The 13,514-nt window shown below is 39.2% G+C and overlaps 1 long non-coding RNA gene across 1 annotated transcript in view; it reads right to left on the bottom strand.

Moving 5' to 3' along the window:
- Nucleotides 1-4,575: 4,575 nt before the first annotated feature.
- LOC130576620 (uncharacterized) overlaps nt 4,576-13,514 on the bottom strand; it is a 45,012-nt gene continuing 36,073 nt past the window's right edge. The window contains exon 3 of the long non-coding RNA XR_008965682.1: nt 4,576-4,717. This is a non-coding gene — a long non-coding RNA (uncharacterized LOC130576620). The remainder of the gene's footprint in view (nt 4,718-13,514) is intronic.

The following is a 13,514-nucleotide window of genomic DNA, read 5'->3' as shown; positions in this document are numbered from 1 at the left end:
ATGCTCTGTTAAGGTGGAAGACAAGTTCAACCAGAGAAGTTTACTTTTCCCTCTTTACAGAAGGCTCTTGTATGTCTTTCAATACAACTGATAACCAAGAAAGAGGTCCTTCTAAAGACTTGAGCTCTTTGCTAAAGTACTTTTTGCTGTCTTATATCAGAAAGACCTTCTTAGTTGGAGCTATCGTTTCATTTAAAAAAAACCAAAACCAACCTGTTTTCTATAATGTAACAAATACAAACTGTGTGAAAGAGATGGAAAATAGGCCCTGTAATTTTGTCATGTGATAAAATAGGTTGTTAGTAAAGGTATTATGCCTTGTCAGTGCTTTCACATTAAAAATCAATATCTGTTCAAATGAAACTGTACTCAAAGAAATCAAAGTTAGCCCTTTTACTTCATGCAGAGCAAGATACTCCCTGTCCCTTCTGTATAAGGTACTGCTTACTTGGACATGTTAATTGCTTGTGAAGCAAATACGAACCTTTTAACAACTGTCTCTGGCCGGGGCCTATGTCTTAGAGGGTAGTTAATGTTTCTGAGATTGCATTTGTTGGAACAATGTAATCAAATGAAGAAACAAAACCTAGTTCCATTGTTTAGAGCTCAACAGACTGTATTAGTTTGTAAAATAGATTCTGTACTAGTTTACCAAGCTCACCTTAATGCTATTGGTTTAAAGAAAACACTCCCGCTCTCCTTGTCTAGCTTCTAAAACCAGAATTATGCTGTTCTTGGACTAATTTACAAATACTCAAGTTAACATCTATCTAAAGGAATAGCTGTATCTATTAAATAGCTTCTGTGTAGTGATATTCTGATAGTACAGGGCATGGACTTCTTTTGAACTGTTGATTATTTTTCAGAATAAGCATACACTTTTTAAATTTACATTAATTCAGCTAGTGCATTATATGCAGCAACATGCAGTAGTGTGCCTTTACTCTGGGGGGAAAAGCCACATTCTCTTGTATTTATCTTATAATTAAGTAATGTCATTCTCCTCAAAGAGCCTTCTGTCCTTTCCTAAAAAAAAATGCCCCTAAGTCTGCACCAAGTATTTCAGTGAAAGCTTTTTAACGGTCTGTTAATAAGTCTGTGTATTTGTTAGCTTGCTGGGTGTGCAAAGAGCTCCTGAACACAGAAATAGAGTGGGGCTGGCTGCTGTGAGACTTGGAATTGTTCCAAGCAATATCCATCCCAGATTAGTTTACTTAACAGGTTGCCTGTTAAGAAAAATAACTTGCCTTTGTGCTTTTTTTGTTTTCCTGTAAGACTAACTGTTCTTCCTCAAAGACTGAAAAATGTTGAAATGAAAAAAGGATAAATAAGAGAATTAAATGAATTACAGATGCAGCTTGGGAAAATGGAAAGTAATGAAGGGTGGGAGGAAAAAGAAAAGTTGGTTGGGATGAGAAAGAACAGAGGAAGGTGAAAAAGGTAGCAAAAGAAATATTTCATCACTAAGGCAATATTTATAGCAGAACAAGAACAGTGTATGCTGGGTAAATGAACTATTGCTTGAGCTACCAAGCTTTCACAGAACACCATTAAATAGTAATAAGTGTAATATTAGGAGGCCATCTTATCGTTAATTTCTTCCAGTTACACTCATAATTTCTTTTCAGCAGGACTCCAACTCCTAGAATGACATTTTCCGATTGGTGTGTACAATACTGTATAAAGTTATCCTTCTCCTGTACAAACACCTGAAAGAACCCAATCCCCTCGAATGTCCACCATTATGGGATTTAACACCAGTTCAGTGCTGGAGCTCTCAGGACCAAGGACTCACTTGAGAGTGTTGCTTTTACCAGAGTGTGCCTTAGTCTAACACACTGTGCTCTTGTCTGACCTGTAGGGATTGAGTGCTGTTAATTATTCACTTGTTTAGCAAGGGCCTATGTTCATTAGTGAAATAATCATATTAATATTTACTTTCCTGGCCAACAAAGGGGCTTCTAAAACTAGTTATGCCTTACTCTACCACATACATAAACAAAACTAAAATCAATATGACTTAGCATATGCTTTACTTTCAGTTACCATAAGCTTTATAACATTATCAGGTTTGATAGAAGTTAAGTGATCCCAGTTATATAAAGTTATCACACTGGTTCTTACAGACCTTCTGTAATCCCATTTTATACCTTTTCATCTATATCTGGAAGCTTGCCCAATTTTTGAAACCAGTTTTATTTACAGAATTTGTATATAGCTGTAATTTAACTTAATTTGCTTTTTCCAGATAGTTCAGTTTTTAACTTGCGTTTCAAACAAATCACAACTTCTAGGCACAAAAATAAAGGACCAAAGGGATAAAACTAAAGCAAAGTAAACTAGTAGTGGGGCCTGAAGTTAATAATATTTTAGTATGAGGAAGGAAGTAACATGAGCAGCATTTGCATTGACTTTTGGAAGCCTCAAATGTCTGCTTGTAAAAATATTTGACACAGAATTTCAGAATTTTTTTTTCAAGAAAACTATCTTTGGTTATCCCCCTTTGTGGGTGGAGGCAATGAGAAAGATACCTCTTCCCTTTGTGTGCTATTCATTATTAAAGATATAAGTATTTTTGTGAGCAAAGCCTGCTAGAGATGTTTTCCATCTGCTTTGGACATKCAAAGGCCATTCTTGTCTGAGTACAGCTGCTCTTCAGAGGAGGGTCTTTTTTTAAGAGATGATTCCCGTGACATACTTGCTTTATGTATTTGTAATCCTCTCACATAAATATTATGTCAGCACAATTAGTAAGATCAACATATTTCATGTCAMTAAGTATTCCTTATGCAAGATACATTTGAATTGATTTACTAGWCTTACAATAGCACTTCCATCTCTTTTCTTTCTATCTAAAGAATAACTCTGCAACAAAACATTCCTGTAATGGAAGAGCCTTTTCTTCTAGATAAAATAGATAGAAGTGTTTTGCTTTTCACATAGCTAAAGGGAAAGATAGCGAGATGGCACAGTCACTGTATTTCATGACTTCTCATATTAACTTCTGGTACTGAGTAGTGCTTTACTAAAAAGTTTCTAAATTGCTGACCCTTAGCAAAAGACAGTTCAACGAGATATTTTTTAGTGATGTAACCTGAAAAAACCCTGAATATTCTCCCATAATCTTTTTGAAACCAAGRTATTTTTAGTTTAGAAGCTTCAGGCAAAAAGTATTGAAAGGAACCTATCAAGACACTTATTTTGACAGTTCTTTTTATGAAAAAAAATCAGAATTTGCTTTTCATTTTACTTGAAAATATAATATTAGGTTTTGCACAGTCAAAACTGTCCATTTGCTGACTATTGCTAATGTCAATGTTCTTGCAAGYTGCTTTTAGTAAGTAAGCTTCCCATACCACTAATGACTTTTCAGTTCCATTAGTCTGCTGTATATTATTGATTTCAGGCATTATTGATTCATGCTGTAAGTAGATTTATTTATGTTCCTAGAGAGTAAAGGATTGGCACCTCTGGTGATGAATGGTATCTCACTGCTTGCTTTGGTCAGTTCCTTGCTGACTCCTTCCCTTCTTCTGCTCTAATCTGTCCCCTTGTTTATATTTTTTTCTAATACTTAGCTAAATGTTAGATGCGTTCTGTCCTCCTTCACTGTAAGAGAAATTTGCACTAAACTTTGAAAAGTATGAAGTGGTACAGAAATGGAAAACTCATGCATGTACAGGGGTCTTTTTTTTCAAAGTTAACAGGGTAGTGTTTCATGTTCATTACTCCTTGCAGAGCCCCACTCTGCCCATGGCTGCTCCTGCTCTGCAGGATCACAGGCTGCTGCTGGCACTGTGCAGGCTCTTCAGTCACTGAAGCAGCTCCTTATCTYATCATTTCCAGCTTCCAGAGCCCAGATACCCAGGTGCCCAGATGTGTGGGATAAGTTGGATTTCTCACGATTCACTCAGGGCAGCATGGTATGCTTTGTGTTTGTGATCAAGCCCCATAAACTCAGATCCAGCTCTCCAATCTCTTGAATCCAAAGATTATGAACTTTGGCTCCTTTTATCTTTTAAACTAGTAACTTGTTACATTGTGTGTTCTTGTAGTTATCATCTCGTCTGCACTTTTGAATTACTTTGTGTTGAATATCTAAATTCAGCCATCAGYACCTCTGCTCAGTACAGGTGATATATCTTTGGCTGTTCTCTGCATGCTGCTCTGTAGCTGAATGATAGCTCATGTCCCTGCAGACTACAGGTATTTTACTCTGTAATAGAGTATATAGCTCAACACCTGCACTTTTAAGTCCCTTTCTGTTGCACAGCTATAATTGACTTCATATTTTGCTATCAGCACTGATAATCTACACCATTTTTCAAAGTCAGGGTTTTTTAAGTACTTAAATGGCATTTTGGGGAAATCTTACGCAGTTCCAGGTTACAAAATGTCTGTGAGATTGTCAATCAAGTTACTTCTCAGTTTTGAGAATGTGCCACCTCCATCAGCTGTGTGACAGAAACACAAATATCACATGCCTATGTAAATAGAGACTTGGAACTTTCATATAAAAGTTAGTGCAGGTGATTCTAAAAGCAGAGTTATAGAAGTTTTAAATGTACCTGGTTTCATATGTTGGGGTGGTGGTCTTCTGTTAGACCTGTCACCTAACAGCCATTATTTTTCTGCAAGGAGACAGAATGAAGCACTCTGTATGAAGTGGAGAAAAAGTTCCTCAGCTGGGGACAGGTGGCTAAAAAGGTTTTCCTTCCTGTGAAGGAAAAAGATTGAAATTAATTTAAATAGACTGAATAGTTTCTATCTTTTGGTAAATAARTTGTATCCTGAATTTAAATAGTGTCAATCTTCTGCCTCATGCAATTCTAATTATAAGAAAACAAAATGCAAATTATTCCTCAGAGTTTAGTTAGATAAGTACCCTGCATAAAAGATCACTGGCATCTTTGACTCCTATGGATGTACTTGTAGAAAAGTACATTAAGTAACCTCACAATAAATATACAGGTCGAGTTCCAGAACCAGGGCTCCAAAATGCATGTGCACAGATGATCATTAAAGGACTAAAATACTCATCTCCCCATGAGTGGATGTGTTTCTCATATATCCACAGCTCTGCTGGCTACCAAAAATTAAGAACCTGGCCCCAGTGGAATAGTTGGAGAATGAAAAATACCCTCTCTGAAGCCTCCCCTTCATTATTTTTTGATGTTCACTGAATCATGATGAGTCTTTTACTGCTGTAATCTCTAATAAGCAAAGGTAAGAAATTCAGAAGCACCATAAAAGTACAAGAAAAGCCTGAGAAACAGCAGTGATAAACTATTTCCAGCACAGTGACTGTATTCCATTACGGTGATAGATTTTTAGTTCTATTCAGCCTCTCCATTCTTAAGCCTAATTCTCATACAGAAACCATGTTCTTAAATCTTCAGGTAGTCTGGGTGCTTCAGTTGCAGGTATTTCTCCAGAACGTAAAATCTCAGTTCTGATCACCAAACCCTAAAAAGCTGAGCTTTCACTAAAACTATCTGGGATATTAAAAAAATAAAATGTTTAATTAAATTTGGTGAAGCAASAATTCATTTTAAGAGGAATAATTTCTCTTCCAATAATTAGAAGAAAGGAAGAAAAGGAAGCTTGGGTCTCAGCTGGTTCATTCTGGCAGTTCTTTTGAAAGGCACTTGCATATCATGAAGAGGGTTGCTAAGCTGAGCTGAAAACTGGTTTTGTAGTATGACTGTGTTTTAAATTATACAAAGCTGTCCAAGAGAGGCTGTGTTAGCTTTCAGATTTCTGTGCTTGTGCTCAAGCTAAAGAGCAATTTGGTTTGGACCAAAATAACTTCATGGTTCAGACTGCAGCCTTTCTTCTCCCAGACGTCTTCATTGACAACTTGAAACTACATTCCTACCTGCATCCTGAATCCTTTTAGAAACCCACAAAAGCCCCATCAATGTTTGATTTAGATCACTGAAATATGGGTTGAGAAGCACAGATTTGCTAAGATTAATGCTGTTTGAGACTGAAAGAGTATTTTAGGGAAATCTCATCATATTCTTGCACTCTTTCCTGGCATGTTGCTTTCAGTCGTTGGATGTGGATTAGAGACAYCTTTGGACAGACTCAGAATGGTCATTCTCATACTCTAGTTTATGTTCAGAAAATAGCTCTGGGTTTCTTTGATATTGAACTTAAGAATGCTGCCATGAGGTTTTTTGTTCATGGAGTAACCACCTACAGTCATTGKTGACTCACTGCATATACCAGTGCAGACTGAGATCTCTGCTGTTGTCTAACGATGGTAACAAGTTCTGATTGCTACCCAAGGACATTTCTTTATGAACTGTGAGATAAATAGCCCTGCTCTCTCCCTCTGAAAGAAACCCAAGAAAGCAACTGTGCTACAAGTCCATGAATTTGAAAACAGAGACTTTGTGGGCTTTTAAATATGTCTATAGTCAGGAATAAAATAGCAAAAGTTCGTACTGGTTGCATGGTTAGGATGTTTTGAGCTTCATTTAAATTTGTGAAGACAGAAGTGACTAATTCTGTTTTCCTCTGCTTCCTGACAATTACATACTATAAATGAACACCAAAAAGGTAGCATTCTCACCTCTTGGGTCAAAGGCAGCAGCAAAGCTTTTTTTTAGTAAAATATATGTGTAATAAGGGCAAAGATTTATTTTTTTGGCTATATAGAGTTTTGTTTTGGTGGGGGGAACAAGAGATTATAAGAATAATTATTAAATTACATGTTATAACTGAAACTGTAAGGAGGGGCAGAGACACACAAAGAAAATGTCTTTGTGATTGGGGAGAAAAGCCTCTAAATGTCCATTTTTATTGAGGTGTTCTGTGGCCTTAAGTCCTACCRCTGAACCTCTATTTAGAAAAGAGCACATTAATTTTTCTCCCTAGGAAAAGAAGCAGCTGAGTCATTCATTCAGAGGTGAGATAAGGCCTGTCTAAATCCAATGCTCCTCATCATGAATCCATTTGTTTATTACACAGGGAGAGGTCAGTCACTCCCTACTGGTAACATCCTTAACTTTCAGTTTGTACAAGAAGGAAACTCTGTGATGGTGTGCAAAATAGTCCAGGTGTTCTGGGGACTAAAGCCTATATTCAAGGCTGTATRTTAATGTGTTTTCTTGTTTTAAGCACATTTGTAGCTGTCTGAAAGAGCAGAAAGAGGGTGCTGCCCAGCTTTCCCAATCACATATATGAATTTCATGACATGATTTCAGTGAAAAGTTCTTACAGTAAGTAGATATGCCATGTTTGTCTGCTGGGCAGTAAAATTATCACCCAATTATGTTTTTGTGGTTTGCAACATCATCTGCAAGTCATGAGCAGGAATGCCAGTTCTGAAGGGAGTAAGCAGAAACATAAAACTWAAGTGAGAAACTGTAGCTTGACTTTCTGAGGATCAGTGCCAGTTTTTATCACTTTATATGGGTTTGCTTTTCAGAGGCCTGTTTATTTAGAAGGCTTATTCTTTTGCTTTTTAAACTCAGAAAACCATTTTCAGCTGCTCACTTTTTTACTAAAACAAAACCCTGATGTTTTCTTGTAGTCATACTGAATTATTCACAAGTTCATCACGAAAAAATTTAAGCAGAGTGTATTTGTTAAGTGAATTCATGGCATGACCAGAAAATGAAAGTCCACTATATTTGCATTATTCTCGTGCTTAGAAATGTTAGGCAAGTCAAAACATGATCCCAGCATAGAATAAAAAGTCTCTGCTCCAAAGAGCTTGTGAACGAGGTATAAGGAGACAAGAAATGGAGCTGTACTTGCAGGAGGTGGGGAGGTACAATCAGACAATATAAATCAGTGGTGTCAACAGGGCCAGCAGGCTCTATGTGCCTGCAGCCTAGCTATTGTCATTGTSTCTTGCTGCCACTGCCACCAGCATGCAGAGCTGCATGGAGACAAGCAAACCATGCATGGTGGAAACTGTGTTCAGTGAATGATGGAAATGGGCATCACTGGCTGACAGGATGAGAGAGTTGGCAAGCCAGAGCTGTCTGAAAGATGATAGCTAAGCTGGAGATGGAGAATCTATCACGGTTTCTAGAAGTGAAACCCAAAATTTATATCTGATTTAAGAGAGGAGAGTGGAGAGTTGTCAAAGAAGGGGATGAAGGGAAACAACATCCTGCCCCAGTTCCTGAAAGCACTGAGCACAGTCTAGAACAGCAAAACAGGGCACTGCCAATGGCTGGAAGCTGCTCAGCCTGCTTTTTAGTGCAGCAACAGAATTTTCTCCCACCAGTGGTTTGACAATTGTGATTTGCATTTCTCCCCCCCTACATAACCACTTATGGTGTTTCTATAAACGACAGGATTTCTTTCACAGGGATGTTGTGAGACAAGACAGTTTGTGCCAGAAGAAAAAAAATTGGACAGCCACCAGGGCAGCATATGTATTCTCTGCAGATCATTTGTGGACAATAGTGCTATTTTCTAAGGAGAAAGATGATAATTCTTTAATGTCAAATGACGCCACACTTTGTTTACCCTCTGGTTATCATGAACTATTATTTCTCAAACATCAGGGTTTTCATTTTGATTGCTGTGTGTGGGTACAAATTGCTTCATACTGTTCTTCTTTCCATAGTCTATTCACCAGAGATCTGTCTGTCTCCATTACTGTCTTCTGTCTTTCCCAGTAAGATATTTCTGCAGCCCCTCCCATGAGAGGCTGGAGTCATTGAGTTCTTTCTATTTCAGAAGTAACTTCCACATAAACAAATGGGACTAAAATCTCACAATCAAAAACCAAAYGGTACCAGTAGTTCTTCCTGTAAGCAGCACAAGTTTTCTCCCAGTGCTGACCAAATCCTGGCACTGCTGTCTGCCACTGGCTACAGTGTGCACTTCTAGTGGTAGCCAGCACTTCAGTCTGAGGGGAAAAATGCTTGATACAATTTCTCTGCAATTTTATTTCTCACCCCTTCTCTGTCARTAATCCTTCTCTTATTGGAGTGATATCGTATTTGGGAAACACACAGTTCTGCTGTGTCTCTGCATGAGCAAATCTTTCACAGCRCATGCCTTTCATAGTGCATTCAGCAAAAATGACAAAGCAGCTTAGAGACCACCATATGCTGATCCCACATTTCAGCCCACTGTAGACTGAGTTGTCTGTGAGAGAGACAATGGTTTATTGAGGAGAGGAGAGTAACAAGAGCAGTTTTCTTTAAGTTTTGTATGTAATTATTGCCAACAAGATAGGAGGGTCTTTTTTTTTCTGCAATGATACAGCAACTTTTCAATCATTTTTTAAATACGATTTCTCCCTGCCTACAGTAGACGCTAAATTGCACCAACACAAACCTCTCTAGTTCACACATGTGAGAAGGTGAGAGCTCTTATTTAGGAATGGGAAGTAGGGAAGCTTSCAGCTGAAGTTGTTTGAAGAGAGTTTGGCTAATCAGAATTCCTTGGTGAAGGGTAGGCTTGAACAGAGGGAAAGTCATAGTAGGCAGGGAAGGATGAACCTGAGAGCTCATCACAAATCAGGGTCAAGAGGCTTTTTCTGGAGGCACTAAAATCCAACTTGGCTGGTCTTGAGAGCTCTTTGTGCAACTATTTTGTGCTCAGATTCTGTGGGGAAGGACCACAGGGGAGAGAGGCAGGCTGACCTKTTCAAGCTACCTGGCCTTGAAGCCATAAACCCCCAGAGTAAGCTGGAAACACAAGTGGGGGTACTAAGGCAGAGCAGCTGCTGGATTGTCCCTTGCCACGGAATTGCAGCCCAATGCCATTTACAGGGCTACATTCAGATTGTGGGAGAGATCACTGATAGAATCTTTTTATCTCAGTGGAAAACATTTCGGTTTTGCTAAGTACTAGAAAAAAACTCATGTGTTTGAAGGGACTTTTCTTAAACCAATCTTTCTGTTCTGACCCTTCTGTACTTGGCCCAGCCCTGGGATTCYTCCTCTCCTGCTCCAGGGCTAAACAGCTTAGTGTTAGCACTTRCTGGCTGCACCCCCACTTTGTGCCTTTGCTGTTCACTGTAGATCTTAGATCTTAGCTACCCTACAAAATTAGAACTATCCATGAGGTGAATTATTCACTTCTACAGCACAATAGAAACCATGTTGATTTGATTTACTGTTTTCTATTTTGTCTATTGATTTTTGAGCAGTCCCAAGAGTATGATCCCATGAAAAGCCATACAGAACTTTGTATTCAGTTTAACAATTTTATTTACGAAGGGTCTTCTTGCCTCCTGTCCACTTGCCAAGTTGCTGCAGGCTTGAAGAACTAAATTTAATTTTTATGATTAATAGAGCACACAGAAGATATATATTACACAACTCTCTCCCTGCTTTGTTATTTGGGGTGCCAAAATTGCAGTACACTCTCTGAGGACAGGCAAGAGGTGGGAGAGCTCTCCTCTGACAGCTCTTAGCTGTTAAAAGGCAAAAAGAACACAGATGGTTGAAACKAAGAGCTTTGTGTCAAATGAACAAMTGCTTTTCACCTGCATATCTAAGCAGATATGTTTGTTGCAGGTAGCAGTATAAAAATAGGGCCCTGAAAATGCTTCTGAGAGAAATATGTTTTCAGATGTTGCAGTGAGTGAGAAGCAATGCCAAACCAGGTATCCCAGGCTCATGCTATGCAGGAGGGGCTTTGTAAGAAAGGCTGCTAGGGACTCAGATTTTATAGTATGATATTGCCTTTTGAGAGGCAGATACTGCAAATGGATGGACACTCAAATGAAAAATCAATAGTTCTTCCCTCTCTCCCATTGCTTATAGGATTACCTAGCACGTCTACAGGGCAAGCAGAGCATATTTCGAGCATTGAGAACTGTCCCTATCATTCTCCACATCCCAGTGGGGAAAAATAAAATCTCTCAACTTAYTAAAAATACCCAACAACTTTGATTAGTGCATGCCTCCTTTGTGGTATGCACTGGTTGCACAGGTTGCATGGCCTACCTGACCATGCCCCTGGCCTTTTAATTCTCCTGGCATTTCCCGAAATCAGTCTGTCTTCTAGGCTGATTACCCGCTCTTGCAGTGTACTCTGTATTCCAGTAGATGAGTGAAAACCTAATTCCACCCACAGCTCCCAGCCAAGGAAGAGGACAATGAATTCTTTTTCCATCATTGTGAAAGAAATCTTAAACTCATTTGGACTTTAATTAAATTTTTACAGGCTTTATCTTTCCCTTTTTCTGTTAGACAATTTTYTCAGTTTCCTGGAAGGGTCTGGAGTCCATAGTCTTTCTGCTATTTTTGCTTGTAATTTATAAAAAACTGWGAACAGAAGTAAATTATCAGCAGCAAGAGTTTGCCTTGGCCCTGTCTGAGCTGGAGCTCATTTTCCCCATCACAGCTCTCCCTGAGCTGTGCTGCATTGGTACATAGARAGGTGCTGCTCACACCCYGGTGTTTTGGCTATGGCTGAGCAGAGCTGGCACAGCAGCAACGCTGTCTGTCCAACATTCTCCTCTTGCCTGTGGGCTGGGCAAGATCTTGGGAGGGGCCATAGCYAKASRGCTGATCCATCTGACCTAAGGGATATTCCACACCATACAATGTCTGCTCAGCAATAAAAGCTAAGAGAAAAGAGTGGGGCATTTGTTATTACAGTGTTTGTCTTCTGGGATAATTGCTGTGCCTACTGAAGCTCTGCATCCTGGGAATAGGCTGGCCAGCTCYTGCTGRTGGGAAGTAGASMATAAGTATTGTCTTTTCCTTTGCTTCCACATGTAGCCTTTTTATTTTATTAAGCTCCCTTTAACTTGAGCCCCAGGTTTTTTTCTCCTTCCCCCGCCATCCTGCTGAGGAGGAGGGATGGAGCAGCCTCGTGGGCAGCTGGGACCCAGCCAAAGGCAGGACTCTGAAGATGGGAAGGCCATTCTCATCATAGCTCTATGTGACACAATTCTGAGAGATTAATGCTGGACGGATTATCTTTTCTCTAGAAATGACTGGAGGACAATTCAGACTTGGGCCATAAGCCAGGCAAACTTTCTGCATGTTTCACACAAAAAACTTGTGGTAGAAATGTCAGAAAGCTTTAGGATGAGCTGATGCCTTTGGAGAGTATCTGGGGTCATGAACTGTTTTTTTCTCCATTAGGCTTCCCAGGAATACAACAGGGGTAAGCTTTTGGTAGAGAATAAAGAAGGGACAGAGAAAGAGAGAGGTCAAACTTTGCTCCAGATACACAAGTCTAATGTTCTGATAACTTCAAGTGAAATAGCCTCAATGATAAAGATACAATTATAGCTCAATGCAATACTTAGAACTGTTCTCTCTGGTTTAGCACTGCATATAAAGCAAAGCAAACCTGAGAGAAAAAAGTTTTGTGAATAATTTTCTATGAGTCTTTGTCTGACTACCCAAGCCTTAGGGACAGAGAATGAGATGTATCGTTCTTCACACCTTGAACAGTTCTAGGATTATTCCTCTCCTTCCATAGAAGCTGAGTCACCAGGCATAAAACAGGGCAGCTGAATGGCCTCTAGCAAATGGCCATAATAAAAGATCACGCAACTGCCATCATATGAGAACATCTCCAATTGACATGAATCTTGGTGTCAGGGTCCAGTTTTCAGAAATAATTTCCCTAGCTTGTCAGTGTCTAGCATTCACAGAAGCAGAGTCCTAAGGCTAAGGAAGGATACCAAATGAGCAACCCTCTGCACTAGCATCTGCTTCCCAGTGGGAAAACTTCCTTTCTTGCCTTTCCACTGCATATTCTTTCATAATATACTCGCAGGGGCTGCTGAACTAATCAAAGTAATCTCTCTGCAAAGGCGTGTACACCAACTCCAAATCTAATGAAGAAAGGAGACAGACAACTTCTATAATGTCTGCTTTACTTTTTAAAAAAGATTACTTTTATTCCATTATTTGATCACTCTGCCAAGCATATTGGCTTCCCTAAAAATGCCAAAAAAGTCAACGCTTCCAGGCTAACTGGAAATGAAGTATATTCAGTGCATTGACTTGTTGTTAAGATGRGAGGAAATAAGGAGGAGGAAAAATGTCATCTGAGACCCAGGGAAAAGGAAAACTCTATGCACAAGCTGTATGTAAACAGATTGAGTGTTGGCATTGTCCAGAATTGAGACATAAAGCAGAAAACGAAGACTTTGTCAAGTCAAAGATCACATCTGACCTAGTGTTTATGCTTGTCTTGRAGAGTATGTCTCAAACTTTACATCTTATCAGTTTGACAAGAACAGGATGTAACTGTATGCAACTCCTTTGAGCAGAGTTCACATACACGGGAGCCCTCCCATTGTCTCATTTATCTGCACGTCAGTCATTTCTGTACTAACTCCTCTACTCCCTCAATAAGCTTAATTTGAAGATAGTATGAGCCTTTGCCAGTTTCACATTGTGGCATTCTGAAATGACATCTCCTGACTAGTTAGTAGGAAAATGCAAAATTATCTTCCAAAAAGATCCTGTCCCTCAAAATCTCCAACACCATTGTTTGCTGCAGCATTCTTACAGCACTGTGTATGCACATAGGGGTGAATTTGGAGCTCACATCAATGTCTT

Source organism: Malurus melanocephalus, unplaced genomic scaffold (assembly GCF_030028575.1).
Source record: "Malurus melanocephalus ecotype Western Australia unplaced genomic scaffold, MMel_1.1 scaffold_146, whole genome shotgun sequence".
In the NCBI taxonomy this organism is placed as follows: Eukaryota; Metazoa; Chordata; class Aves; order Passeriformes; family Maluridae; genus Malurus; species Malurus melanocephalus.
Note: the sequence above shows the minus strand (reverse complement) of the source record. Positions and strands in the feature narration are given on the sequence as shown.